This window comes from Suncus etruscus, chromosome 3 (genome assembly GCF_024139225.1).
Source record: "Suncus etruscus isolate mSunEtr1 chromosome 3, mSunEtr1.pri.cur, whole genome shotgun sequence".
Classification (NCBI taxonomy): domain Eukaryota; kingdom Metazoa; phylum Chordata; class Mammalia; order Eulipotyphla; family Soricidae; genus Suncus; species Suncus etruscus.
Window position 1 is genome coordinate 135,687,695 of NC_064850.1, and position 14,866 is coordinate 135,702,560.

The following is a 14,866-nucleotide window of genomic DNA, read 5'->3' on the forward strand; positions in this document are numbered from 1 at the left end:
GTGATTGAAGTTTGTTTTAAATTGAGCAATGAATCCCTCCATACATTCAAGAAGTAGAGGATTATTAGGCACCAATTTTAGGAAAGGTTTGCTTTTACTCTGCCGTTTTAATGCAATGTATATATCTTTAAATATATAGTCAACATATGAGGGAGGATATATCACTACTTTGGCTTAAAATTAGGGAAGTATTTCACAGGAAAAAAACAGGTGGGCTTGGAACTGTTTTTTTTTGTTTGTTTTGTTTTTGTTTTGTTTTTTTTTTTGGGCCACACCCAGCGGTGCTCAGGGGTTACTCCTGGCTATCTGCTCAGAAATCGCTCCTGGCAGGCACTGGGGACCATAGGGACGCTGGTATCCGAACCAATCACCTTAGGTTCTGGCTGCTTGCAAGGCAAACACTGCTGTGCTATCTCTCTGGCCCCGGGCTTGGAACTGTTTTGTTGCAAATACTTTTCTTTTGGGCCACACCCAGTGATACTCAGGAGTTACGCCTGGCTCTTCGCTCAGAAATTGCTCCTGACATGAGGGACCTTATGGGGACGTGGGGGATTGAACCGAGGTCTGTCCAGGGCTGTGCTATCACTCCAGCCCCTGCAAATACTTTTCTGATGTTTTTGTCATCAAGTTTTATGGGGCCTGAGAGAGCACAGCGTTAGGACATTTGCCTTGCATGCTGCCAACCCAGGACAGATGGTGGTTTGAATCCCAGCATCCGTTATGGTTCTCTGAACCAGACAGGAGCGATTTTGAGCGCAGTCAGGAGTAACTCTTGTGAGCACTGCAGGAAACCCCCCCACCCCAAAATTTTATGAAATTATTGGGTTAAAATTTGGATTTTCTTTTGTTGTTTGCTTTGGAGGCACACCAGGTGGTGTTTAGAACTTATTTCTGGCTTTTTGCTCAGAAATCACTCTTAATGGGGCTTGGGGTTTTGGGGAACAAATACAGGTCAGTTTTATGCAAAACTAGTGCTGTGCTATATTTTCAACCCCATAATTCATATTTTCTTTTATATTTTTAATTGTTTATCAAATACATGGATTCTCACTTTGACAAGAAAATAATCTTTTACATTGTTCTTTGTGCCTCCGACCCACTGATCCATCCGATCTGTTAGCTAGGAATTACCTTATATTTTTAGAAATTCTAGTATTAGATATATGCTTTTAGGTATGTGTATACTTCATAATCATAAAAAAGACATCTGTCCTGAACTGAGGAAATGACTTATGGAGAAAATTTAAAAAATTTGTGTGTGTGTTTTTTTTTTTTTTAGGGCACTTTCAATCCCCAGTTCTCAGGGGCTCTGCCCAATACTGTAATAGCTAGAAAAAGGGGTGTGGCCACAATGTGTTTTCAAAATTTACAGCATTTTGAAATTCAGCTGCTCTTAAACTTACTAATATACTTAATAGTTAATAGTTGTATAAATGGTACTGAATGTGTTAAGTATGTTACCTCTAGTGGTCATGCTCACAAGACCATAGGTGGTGCCAAGGATTTGAGCCAGGTTGGAGGGATGCAAAGCAAATGCTTTAACTTAGCCCCATCATCTCTTTCTAAAAGGGTAGCATTACTTTGTAAGATGGGTGGAATGGAAATTTCATGGAGGTAGATATTTTGGAATATAAAATGAAAAACCCTTCACCAAGATTTCAGAGTGCTAAAAGTTAGTGTATTCATATTTCATTGTATGTATTACAATGAAAGCTATTTTTACTGAGAATGTGGCAGTTAATCTAATGTGAATGGCATAAATGTTTCCAATGTATATCATCTACTACTTAGATCTCAATAGCCAGTTATGGTGATTGGCTTTCTTTTTCTTTTTTCTTTATTTTTTTGTATTTGGGCCACATGTGGCAGTGCTTGGGTTATTCCTGGCTCTGCACTCAGAAATCACTCCTGGCAGGCGCGGGGGACCATATGGGATCCCAGGAATTGAACCTGGATCTGTTGCGGGTCGGCCACGTGCAAGGCAAACACCCTACCACTGTGCTATCCAGCCCCAATGGTGGTGATTGACTTTAGGACTGAGAGATAGGAAGCCTGACCAGAGCAGTTAGTCTGGACACTGTTGCTCTAAAAGTACACTCTAAGTCTCTCTGTTAGATGCAATTATTCACATACACTTTAATAACTGAAAGGAAAGATGTGGTATGTACCTGTCTGAGATCTTCATGATAGTACACATCCATGGCTATTTGCTGCAGACTACATGCATATCCGTAGGGGGTGTGGATATGTGCATTTGACCTACATTGCAATTACTTGATTCTGATGTTTGTCTACCTGGTCTGTATCTTCATTGGTATTTGTACCCCCTAGTTACTTAAGGAATAGTCTCCCTGTGCTGGGTGTATCGAGGGATGGGAGGAAGATAGGGAAATATAACAAATGTAAGACTAAATAGTGGGATCTGAGGTAGTTCTTTTGGGGGGCAAAATATACTTTATTTAACAGGGAATTTTGTCAGCAGGGGATTGCCTTCCAGAATGTCCAAAATGTGGTCAATTAAAACGTAAGTTTGGGGAATAGGAATAAAAGCTACTTTAAAAGGATGCCTGTTGTACCTCAGGTACTTATACTTTTTAGAACCACCTTTTCAACTTTTCATATATTTGTCCAGGTTTGAAAACTTTCCCTGGTCCCATGTGTGGGCCTTCTCTGTGTCTTTGAAAAAGAGGAATGGCACCATGGAGCTGGTTTAGCGGCATCCTGTTCAATAAACATGATATTTCACATAGCTCTCCGTCCTAAGGAGTTGTATATAAAATACTTTCTTTGGAAAACGTTGGCCTCAAGAAGAATGTCCCTGAAGGTTCTTGCTCAGTACTGTAATAGCTAGAAAAAGGGGTGTGGCCACAATGTGTTTTCAAAATTTATAGCATTTTGAAATTCAGCTGCTCTTAAACTTACCAATATACTTAAGTTAATAGTTGTATAAATGGTACTGAATGTGTTAAGGTCTCAAGTATGAATAGCTTAGGAAGGAAGCATATCAAATGGTTCTCACAGGTCTGGAATGATGCCTTAATTTGTAATTTTGGCTTGATCACTTTAGGATGTATGTTATGCATTTTGTTTCTCTGTCTCAGCTTTTCTGTAAGGCCAGAGAGTAACCACAGCTGCTTCACAGGAGATGAGCAACATCAAATGCTATAGGTCATGGGCAGAGCATGGTATAAAACAAACCAGCTAGTATTAGTGATGACTGTGTATTGTACCTGTGAGGTAACAAACTGCACTGTTTCTGATCATTTGTATTCATTAAGAAAACATGTCAGGGGGTATTTAATGGAGAATTTTGTATTTGAAATCATTAGCAAGGAAGGCTGAAGGCAAGACCTGGATGGCCCTGTGCAATAAATAGCCTTTCCTGAGCACCTATAAGAGTCAGCAAACTAAGCTGTGTGGGTTTCAGATGATAAACACTTAACTTTGCTATGTCTTTGAAAAGACTGCCTTTGAGCGAATGATGGAGCTTCTTCAAAGTACACTTCCCTCTTTCATGACCGTGTCTGAATTATACATTTGTTTGTTTGTCTCTGGGCCACACCAGGTGACGCTTAGGGGTTACTCCTGGCTGTGCACTCAGAAATCACTCCTGACTTGGGGGACAATATGGGACGCTGGGGGTTGAACAGCAGTAGCAAGACAGATGCCTTACCACTTGCACCACCTTTCTGGCCCCTGAATTATACATACACTCTTGTAACTGTAGAATTTTGGTAAGTGAGTTTAAAAAGCTTATCATTGGATCCCTGCCACATGCTTTTCAATGCAGCTGCTGCCCAAGACCTGCTGCTGCCGGTTTGGGGACCAATCCCATCCAAAGCGCCTGTGGAAGTCATGTGAATGGAGTCGAGCAGACACCACTCACTAAAGGTGGAGCCTGATTCCTGCCACACATTTTTTTGGGGGGAGGGACTTTAGGGTCACACCGGGCAGTGCAAAGAAGTTACTCTTTGCACTTTACTTCTTTGCAAAGAAATTAGCTTTGTGCTCAAATCACAGGCTCGGAGACCATATGGAATACTGGGAATGAAACCAAGATCCGCGTGCAAGGCAAATGCTCTATTGCTGTGCTATCGCTCTGGCATCCTCACACTTTTCAACATGATTGCTGACCAAGAACCCTGGCTGCCAGTTTTGGAACCAACTCCATCCAGAAGTGCCTATAAAAGCTATGTGAATGGAGGTGAGCTGGCTTTGTTCACAGAGGGCAGAGCCAGGGAAACCAAGCTACTCCACTTTGCTCCGCTGCCAGCACATCTATTCAATGAACCCTAGCATGACATGCAGAAAACATCACACTAGAAGCATAACAATAGGGAAACAATGCAGGCCAACACCGACCAGAATTGGTAGCATTGATGACCTGAAAAGAGAAAGCACCTATTTAGCCTCTCAGATAAGGAGTTTAGAGAAGAAATATAGAGGGTCCTTATAGAACTCAAAGAAAGCATGGATCGAGCTGAATGAACCACAAATAAGAATCAAGAGGTTATACAAATAGAAATGAAAGAAATCCAATCAAATAGGACTGAAAAACTAGATAGGTAAAATGAAAACCTCACTGAAAATTCCAACAGTAACAGCAGCTGAGGATGGAATCAGTGAGTGGAAGATGAGATGCATAATAGCTCCATACAACAGAAGAGATTGGAGAAGAGCTTTAAAGTACTGTATATACTCGAGTATAAGCTTCTAGCATAAGCTTTTTAAATTTGAATTATAAGCTTCAAATTTTGTGCTGAAAAACCCAAATCAGCTTATACGTGGGCCATATAGGTTATTTCATTTGGTGCACACACACTGAGTCAAATGCACTTAGTCTAGTTGTCTTCTGCCTTCTGCTGGAGGGGGCGATGCTTCAGCTCAGTCCACAAATCGAGGCTGAGCTGCTGAACTGAACTGTATGCCACTGAACTATCTAATCCACAATATTCTGTGCTTTGTATGAGACTGACAGCAGTGATGATACCTGCAAACTCAGTGATGATAATGTCTATGCTGATACCCTCACATCAGATACAGCTGAAGCTCTGTTTGAACATACAGATGATGATGAGGAAACAGTTTTGAAGGATTTTAACCTTTGTGATTTAGCTTGATTACCTGTGAAGCTACAGTTTTCTGCACTTTAAAGTTTTAAAGTTATTGTTGCTAATTTAGTTTTTCTTCAGCAATAAATATTGAAAAACATTTAACATACTGATTCCTCAATTATTGTAATTGTTTTGGGTATATATTTTTATTTTTGAAATTTACCAGAGATTTACAGCAGATCTCTCACAAGAGATCCTCAAGGCCTGAGGCAGTGGCGGGACTTAGTGACAAAATTCAACTAAGTGAATGCTTCGCCTAGAATACTGCACTCAGGCGGACTCACTTTCAGGTTTGAAGGAAGTATATATAGCTTTACAGATAACAGCACAGAACCTTTACAGACTAAAATCAGCTTTAAAGGACAAACTGAAAGGTCTACTTTAAGACAAGACAGACTGACAGACACACCAAACTCCTACACAAAGATTAGACAGTAAATCCCATGACTATTATCTCTCTCAATGTCAATGGTCTAATTGCACCAGTTCAGAGACAGAGTGGCCAAATGGATCAAAAAGCTGAATCCAACATTCTGCTTCCTACAAGGAACATATCTGAATAGTCAGAACAAACATAGACTCAAAATCAACGGTTGGAGGACAATCATTCAAGCAAACAACTCCCTTATAAAAAAAGCTGGAGTGGCCATATTAATAAGATGATACAAACTTTAGACTTAAAAATGTTATAAGGGACAATGATGGATATTATGTAATAATCAGGGATATGTACAACAGGAAGAAATTATATTCCTAAATATATACACACCCAATGAGGAACCAGCACAATATTTAAAATTTTTGAGAAATCTGAAAGACATTGGTAGCAATGCAGTAATAGTGGGAGACCTCAATACTGCCCTGTCATCACTTGATATGTCAACCAGGATAAAACCTAACAAGAATATACTAGCTATAGGGACCAAAGTGATACCATAGTGTTAGGGCATTTATCTTGCATGTGGCTGACCTAGGACAGACTTTGGTTCGATTTGCGAATCCTACATGGTCCCCCAAAAGCCAGGGGCGATTTCTGAGCTCATAACCAGGAGTAACCCCTGAGCATCACCAGGTGTGGCCTAAAAACAAAACAAAAAAAGCTATAAAGGAAGAAAGTGAACTAGTATATATACATATATATTTATATAAATATATATGTATATATACATATATAGTGTATATATAAATAGCATATATATCTCCACTCAGAAAACTGGGTGAGCATGGGTCATTCTCCAGGATAGATCACATGCTGGCCCATAAAACATAGAAATTCTACAAACTACCTTCTCAGATCATAATGCACTGAATTTTTTTTTTTTTTTTTGGTTTTTGGGCCACACCCGGTGACGCTCAGGGGTTACTCCTGGCTATGAGCTCAGAAGTCACTCCTGGCTTGGGGGACCATATGGGACTCCAGGGGATCGAACCGTGGTCCGTCCAAGGCTAGCGCAGGCAAGGCAGGCACCTTACCTCTAGCGCCACCGCCCGGCCCCGAATGCACTGAAATTAAAAGTGAACTACAAACAGATACAGAGGAAAAAACTTACACCTGGAAATTAAACAACTCACTGTTGAACAATCAGTGGGTCAGAGATGAAATCAAAGAGGAAAGCAAAAGATTTTTGGAAACAAAATGAATGAAAACACAAATTACTAGAATTATTGAGACACAGCAAAAGCAGTATTAACAGAAAAATCTATAGCTTTACAAGCACACATCAGGAAGGAAGAAGGGGCCTACATAAATAACTTAATGACACAGCTTATAAAATTAGAAAATGTTTAACAAAAAGAACCAAAAATAGGTAGGCAGAAGGAAATAACAAAGCTTAGAGCAGAAATCAATGAAGTGGAAATTAAAAGAATTCAATGAGGGGCCCGGAGAGATAGCTCAGCGGCGTTTGCCTTGCAAGCAGCTGATCCAGGACCAAAGGTGGTTGGTTCGAATCCCGGTATCCCATGTGGTCCCCCGTGCCTGCCAGGAGCTATTTCTGAGCAGACAGCCAGGAGTGACCCCTGAGCACCGCCGGGTGTGGCCCAAAAACCAAAAAAAAAAAAAAAAAAAAAAAAAAAGAATTCAATGAAAGCAAAAGTGGTTCTTTGAAAAATTAACTAGATTGATAAGCCACACTAACAAAACTCACAGAGAAAAGGAGAGAAAGAAACTTAATAAACTGGATTAGTAATGAAAGTAAGGAGATCACTACAGATATTACAGAGATTCAATGGGTAATCAGAGACTCTAATGAGAAAGTCTATGCCACAAGAGAACTTGAAGAAATGGATAAATTCTTGGACTCTTATAACTTCCATGGGTGAAGCAGGATGTTCTAGCTTATCTAAGCATCATTATTGAGGAAATAACATGGTAATCAAAAGTCTTCTCAAAAACAAAAACCCAGGTTCAGATGAATTCACTAGCGAATTCTTTCAAACCTTTCAAGAAGGACTACTACCAGTCCTTTTTAGGCTCTTCCAGGATATTGAAGAAACAGAAACACTTCCAAATAGTTTTTTTTATGAATGTAGCATCACCCTGATACCAAAGGAGACACAGATGCTGCAAAAAAGGAAACGACAGACCACTATCTGATGAACACAGATGCAAAGATCCTCAACAAAAGACTTGCAAATAGGATCCAACGCCTCATCAAGAATCATACACCATGACCAAGTATGTTTCATTTCAGAGATGAATGGATGGTTTAACATGCAAATCAATCAGCATAGTACACCATATTAACAAAAGAAAAAATAAAAACCATATGATCATATCAATAGATGCAGAGAAAGCATTTGATAATGCCCAACAACTGTTCATGATAAAAACTCACAAGATGGGAATGGAAGGAACTTTTCTCAATATAGTCAAAGCCATTTACCACAAGCCCATGGCAAATATATTCTCAATGGAGATAAACTAAAAACCTTTCCTTTAAAAACTAGGACAAGACAAGGCTACCCCTCTCACCACTTCTATTTAACATAGTACTGGAAGTAATTGCCATAGCAATTAGGCAAGAAAAAGGTATCAAGGGCATCCATGTAGGAGAGGAAGAAATCAAACTCTCACTGTTTGCAGATAACATGCTACTATAGTTAGAAAATCCTAAAGACTCTACCAAAAGCTTCTAGAAACATTAGATTAGTATAGCAAAGTGGCAGGCTACAATATGAATATGCAAAAATCAGTGGCCTTCTCATACACAAATAATGATAGAGAAGAAATGGACATTAAAATAAATCCCATTCACAGGGGAATCTTCCTGTTCCCATTCCAGAGTTCTCAGCCTGAACCAAACTACCGGGAATGAGTCAGGGCCATCATTTTCTTTTGGAGCTTAGTAGAGGAATTGGGCAGTTTTCTGTTGGTGTCAGAACTATAAAAATCCTTTAAAGGAGGAGACTTTAGCAGGTAAATAGTCTGCCCACATTAAGTGTGGTGATACAATCTAACTACTGAATATGAGAGAACTGCAATCATGTTATGAGATTTGGAAATCACCAGATCTCCCTATAGTGAACAGAGCTGCATTTTCTCCTTCTCTCTCCCTCTAAACTGTATCTGTATCTCCAGATTAGATATTTCCCTCAAATAAAAATTTACAAACCCAACTACAAGTAGATGCTCCACTCTTGCTCCACTGAAATCTTCACCACCAACACTCTCTGGTTGATGGAGCCATGCTGGAATCTTCTTTGATTCTTTCCTTTCATGGGTCATAGCCTAGCTTACTAATATTGCTTTCTGACTCTACTTTAAAATATACTCAGCATTTGGGTGGCTTTTTCACTTCTATTATTAAATCCAATCTGTTTCCTTGATTTATTAATTTTTTTCTTAGTAATTGTATAACAAGTGTACTTACTACCCCTTTCCATCAGTCCTTTTTAGTACTTTTTATTTTATTTTATTATTTTATATATATTTTATTATATATATTATAATCTATATATTTTATAATTTTATATATTTTATAATCTATAATAAAATATAATATTATTTAAGCACCATCATTACACATGGTTTGTAATTGGGTTTTAGCCATAAAATGCACAGCCCCTTCACCTTTACGTCAGGCTTATTTTTGGCCAACACAGCCATCCTCAGGATTATTTCTGGCTTTTCTCTCAGGTATCCCTTCTGGTAATGTTCAGGGGACCATATGTGGTGCTAGGGATCAGTTAGGGGTTGGCTTCATGCAAAGCAAGTGCTTTAACCTTTATACTATCTATGAGGCCCCTGTTTGTTTTTATAGTGAAAGTCAGAGAAACTTTCTTGTGCTCATAATGCTCCAGAATGTTTCGATTTAATTATGAGTAAAAAGTTGGAATATGGGCCTGGTGCGATAGTATAGCAATTAGGTCCCTTGCCTTGCATGCATTCAATTCAGGTTTGAGCCTTAGCAGCACATATAGTCCCCCAAAGTCCCTCGAGGAGTGATCCTGGAGTACAGAGCCAGGAGTGAGCCCTGAGCACTTTCAAGTGTATCGCAAAACCCAAACATAAAAATGTTGGAATATTGAGCCAGGGAAATGGGTCAAAGGGATGACATACAATTCAAGCACCCTACCCTGATTTGCATACAGGAGCCTGGGGTTTGATCCTGGGCATCATACAGCCTCTAAGCACCATCATCAGTGACCTCAAGCTCAGAGCTAGGTGTATTCCCCTGAGCACATTTAGGGGTGGTCCACAAATCAAACTAGAACAACAGAAAGTCAGAATCTTAAAATATCCTGCAGGACTGCAATATTCCTGACTCCCATTTTCTTTCTTTTTTTGGGGGAGGGGGGATCATACCTAGCAGTGCTCAGGGGTTATTCCTGGCTCTATGCTCAGAAATCGCTCCTGGCAGGCTCGGGGGACCATATGGGATGCCGGGATTCGAACCACCATCCTTCTGCATCTAAGGCAAACCGCCTTACCGCTGTGCTATCTCTCTGGCCCCTGACTTCCACTTTCTATTCTCAATTCTTGTCCCTTCCTTTACTCCATTAGTCACCCTCAATATCTAGCCTCGTTTTGGCTACTTATGGAGCATGATGTCATAATCAAGACTCAGAGACTATACTCAGTGTTATATCTTTCTAGATGATCTTTCCCTCTGTGCCCAAATCTCTCAACTCCTTCACTTGGAAGGCAGCTATGCTCACCACGATACCACCAATGCCACTGTAACTCCTTAACTTGGGAATGATGCCAGAACCTGCCTCTATACTCCTTTCATGCTGCATTTCTAACTGCAACTCTCATTTCCTTTTTTTTTTCCTGGCTACTTTATGGCTGGCCTCTGTCTCTGAAGATTCACTTTCCATTTAATAACCATGTCTAGTTTAACAGCTATTTTACAGATCACTTGCAGTAGAAGTAATCTAGTTATGGGTCCTGTATTGTTTCTTAATTAACACAGTAATAAAAACCACTTCTCTTTTTTTCCCTCTTTCACTATTAAGTTCTCTTTTTTTTGTTCCAGGTACTCTTCCTGGTGCTTAAAGGACTTGAAGCAGAAAAATAAAAATTTAGCTTGTCTTAGTAAGGAACAATTGGAAACACTCTTCACCAGCCTCACAATACTTCCTATATTTATAGGTACTTCCTATATGCCAGTCATGCTATGCTTCTTCATCTTGAAGAGACATCAGATGACACAAAACCTTGCCATTGTTCAGCTCCAAAATTTTCAGTCAGTTCTCCATGTAGCTCTTCCCTGGCTATGGATTGCACAACTCTGGCAGCTGGGCGGGGTCTGGACTTGAGCACAGCAGCTGCAGGTGGGAGAACACCCCTTGCTGTAGCAGACAACGACAAGGAAGCCCTGGGAGCTCCTGAGAGGCCTGTGGACTTTAATGTTACTGCCTTTAATTTTTTTTTGGGGGGTGGCACCCGGTTGTACTCAAGGCTTACTCCTGGCTCTACACTCAGAGATCATTTCTGGAAGGCTCAAGACACCATATGAGATGCTAGGGATCAAACCCGGGTTTGTCTCGGGTTGGCTGCATGCAAGGCAAATGCCCTACCACTGTGTTATCACTCTGGCCCCATGCCTTTACTTTTTATTTGAATCTTCCATCTTACTGGAATGGACTGTTCCCCGTTCAGATTTTACTCCAATTTTGTCTCCTTTTCTTTTTGGTGGTGGTGGAGGCACACCCCTCTGTGCTCAGGGCTTATTCCTGGCAGGCTCAGCATATCATGTAGGGTGCCATGAATTGAACCTGGGTTGGCTATGCAAGGCAAGAGCACTACCCATTATCCATTATCTCTGGCTCTTCTTCTTTTTTGGGGGGAGGACACACTCAGCTGTGCTCAGAGGCTGCTCTTGGCTTTGTGCTCAAGAATCACTCTTGATGGTGCTTGCTGGACTCTTCAGTGCCAGGGATCAAACCCAACAGTTGACAGTATGTGAGGCAAGTGCCTCACCTGAAAATATTTTTCATGATTACAAATCCTCTCTCTATAGACAGTATTCTTCATTCTATTATTTCTACTTAGCTGGCAAAATACCAGCCCTTTTTGGTTCCATGTTGGAATCTGAGAGAAGATTCTAGAAAATTTCAATGATTTTATTTGCATTAGTGATATCCCCTGTTATTTTAGTTGCGTACTTTTCCATCATTGTATTGAAAATGAACATCTATATAAGAAAAGAGAATAAGAATAAAAAGAAAAGAGGATAAGAAGAGAATGAACATGTATAAGAAACATGTATAAGAAAATTAGTCCCATTGCTGACCTCTAAGTGAGTTTTAGGATCAAGGATATGGAGGTGAAGTTTTTCTGAAAATAATTTTTGTGCATTATTAATCATTCAGGAAAGTGATTATTTGGATGTGAGGTATTCATTGCGTTTTGAGAAAGGGGGGGGGGGGCTTTGGATGCTTTTTAGGTTTTCTCTCAAGAAACCAGGCAGGGATGGTGAGTTTGCAGGCAATTGGTCTGTGCTTTTGTGGAACTTGGCTTTTCCCCACTGGGGACACAGTGGAACAGATTTCTGGGGTCTTTCTAGCCTACTATTGTTCTCTGACCCACTCCACTATTAGGGAGTGAGAGAAACATGAGAAGATCAGTTCTCTTCCTTTCTCACAGGACATGTGACTGCCAAGATCTCCACAGCCATCAGAGTTGACATGCCAGTGCAGGCAACATGGCTGCCAGTGTCAGGCCTACAGAAGCTCCGAGGCATCCTGTGAGAAACGTGCCTTCATGCTTGGAGGTTACTCTGCTGAGGAAGGGAAGTTGAGACCCACATGCATGGATTGACTCATTTTGTCTGGATGAACAGGAGGGACTCTGAATTTCCTTCAGGAGGCGAAACAGGAGAGATAGAGATGGAAGGGTATGAAGCCACCTGGTGTCTCAAAGGATGAGGTGAGGGAGTGAGCTCAGGAAAGGCACACTGCTTGACTTTGTACATTGATGACAAAGCTATTTGATGGAGCTGTTTGATCGTGTGGTCTTAACTTAAAATTTTTAGGTATTGTTCATACAGTTATGACAATATATGATTTATGTGGAAGTTAGGATTCATATAGTTGAGGTTTTAGGATCAAAAGGCTTCCACACAACTGAGGGGCACTCAGCCCCTCGTCAGACCTCAGGAAATCCTCCCCGTTGGTCTTTCAGGGGACTTCTGGTGAGTGACTTCTCTCTATCTCCACAAAGGATTAACTTCTCTTTGTCCACTAAAAGTTGAACACTTCAATGACCTACTTTTTTGTTTGTATGAGATTCTTCTAAATTTTTCAGCCCCAGAATTTAACTCTTGCCATGTGTTTGCCATGGAAATCAGAAGTGTTCAGTATATTTGAGTGATAGCTTACTTGAGGCGTCTTTTAGGCTTCTTTGCACTAGACAAATATCTATTTTGTCTTCTACTCTCCAGAGTCTTACTGATTTTATTTAGGCTAAATGTTGAGTTGACTTCTATGCCAAGCAAATAAAAGTTCCTGGAAGTGCTGTTGTGTTGTTTTGTTACGGAAGGCTGAAATGACACCCAGAGTTAGGAAGGACAGCTCTTTTCTACAGAGGGAACTGGGCCAGTGGCTTCCTTGGAAGCTTTGGAGCTCCAGTACATGCTTTAATATGGGCCTGCCAACCCTATCCCCCAGACATGTTCATTTTTGTTGGAGCTATTACTATAATCACCCCCCAATGAGAGCAATTCCTTTTAAAGGCGGCCAAGCGCACTAAATGAATTGTAAAAATCGGATCCAGCCACCAGGTGGCAATGTTGCCTTACGCCCTGAGACTCTGTGAAACGGAAACCCCTGAATTGGTCTCACCCTTAAGTGCTGACAGGTGAATCCACGTGATTGTTTTAATTCAATCTTTAATTATCAAATACAGACAGCACTAATCTTCATTCTAAGGATACTTTATAACTTCCCCGTTTAGAAGATATGAAGTAGTTTGGTATAAATTTTGCTTTCCATTATTAATTTTGAATAATCGTAGCACTATTGTGGGGTAAATCCTTTTTTTTTTTTTTTTTTTACAACATTTTATCTCTGTGACATCTTTTACTTCAAGCATGAATTTATTTAGGTAGATCTTTCACTTGAAGGATCTCAGGGCTGTTCACTTGAAAGTTGAATAACATTTTGATGTACTAAATGAAATGTCTAAGTTCTGGGTTTCAGATATATCCTCCCCATCCTCCCAAAAAGGTCTAGAAAATAACAGTGGTTTATTTTGAAAACTCCTAATTTTTCAAATGGCTAAAATAATTGACCTTGTGTTTTGAAATTCTTTTTTTTTTCGGGCCACACCCATTTGATGCTCAGGGGTTACTCCTAGCTAAGTGCTCAGAAATTGCCCCTGGCTTGGGGGGACCATATGGGACACTGGGGGATTGAACCACGGTCCTTTCTTGGCTTGCAAGGCAGACACCTTACCTCTAGCGCCACCTCGCTGGCCCCATGTTTTGAAATTCTTGTGAGAGCCCTCATTAGTTTTATTCTTTAGGACACTCAATAGCCTCAGCTTTCTTTGCTTTTGGGCAGGCTGTGTGTCTCTCTCTGGCTTGATGCACTCCTGTTGAGATTGGATCTTACTTCTGTTTAACTCCTGAAACCTCCGCTCCCAAACTACGAACTAAAACTGAGGAAGCAGTACTGAGAATCACCACCCTGAGTGTCTGAACTGTCTCTCGGAACAAGGGCTCCCAACAGGCCAGTCATGGGATGATCCTGGGGTGAGAGTAGTTCAGAGAGAATCTCCTCTCTAGATGTCAGTGAATTGATGTTAGCTCATGGGATTCTTCTAGCAGGACTATGTTCTTCTCTTCACAGAGAGCTGAAGGTTTACTTGAGTGTGATAAACAGAACAATACTGCCCACCTCACAAAATTGTCCAGGTTGTATTCCCTGAAAATGCGATAGGCAATGTATGTGGTAGGGACACCTTAAGGTGGCTGGTAGAGTAAAGGCTGTGAATTGGTGCTTTTATTTCACTTTTATTTTGTTTTGGGAGCCATGTCTCAGGGGTTGAGGTTGCTCCCAGCAGTTCTCTGGGAGCCAGGTGATAGCAGGTATTGAACCTGGAGCTCCAGCCTGCACAGTATCCAGTTCACAGTCTGGCCCCTCATTTGCTGATGGGATGTAGGAAAGTAATCTGGGTCATGCAGAAGGGCCCCATGGAGTCACTAGGGTCTTCACAGCTGGATGACGAAAGACAAGCAAGAGATAGAGTGAGCAGGACTTGGCCTGGGACCTGAAGTTGCTGACTGGAGCTGGGGGAAAGGGCT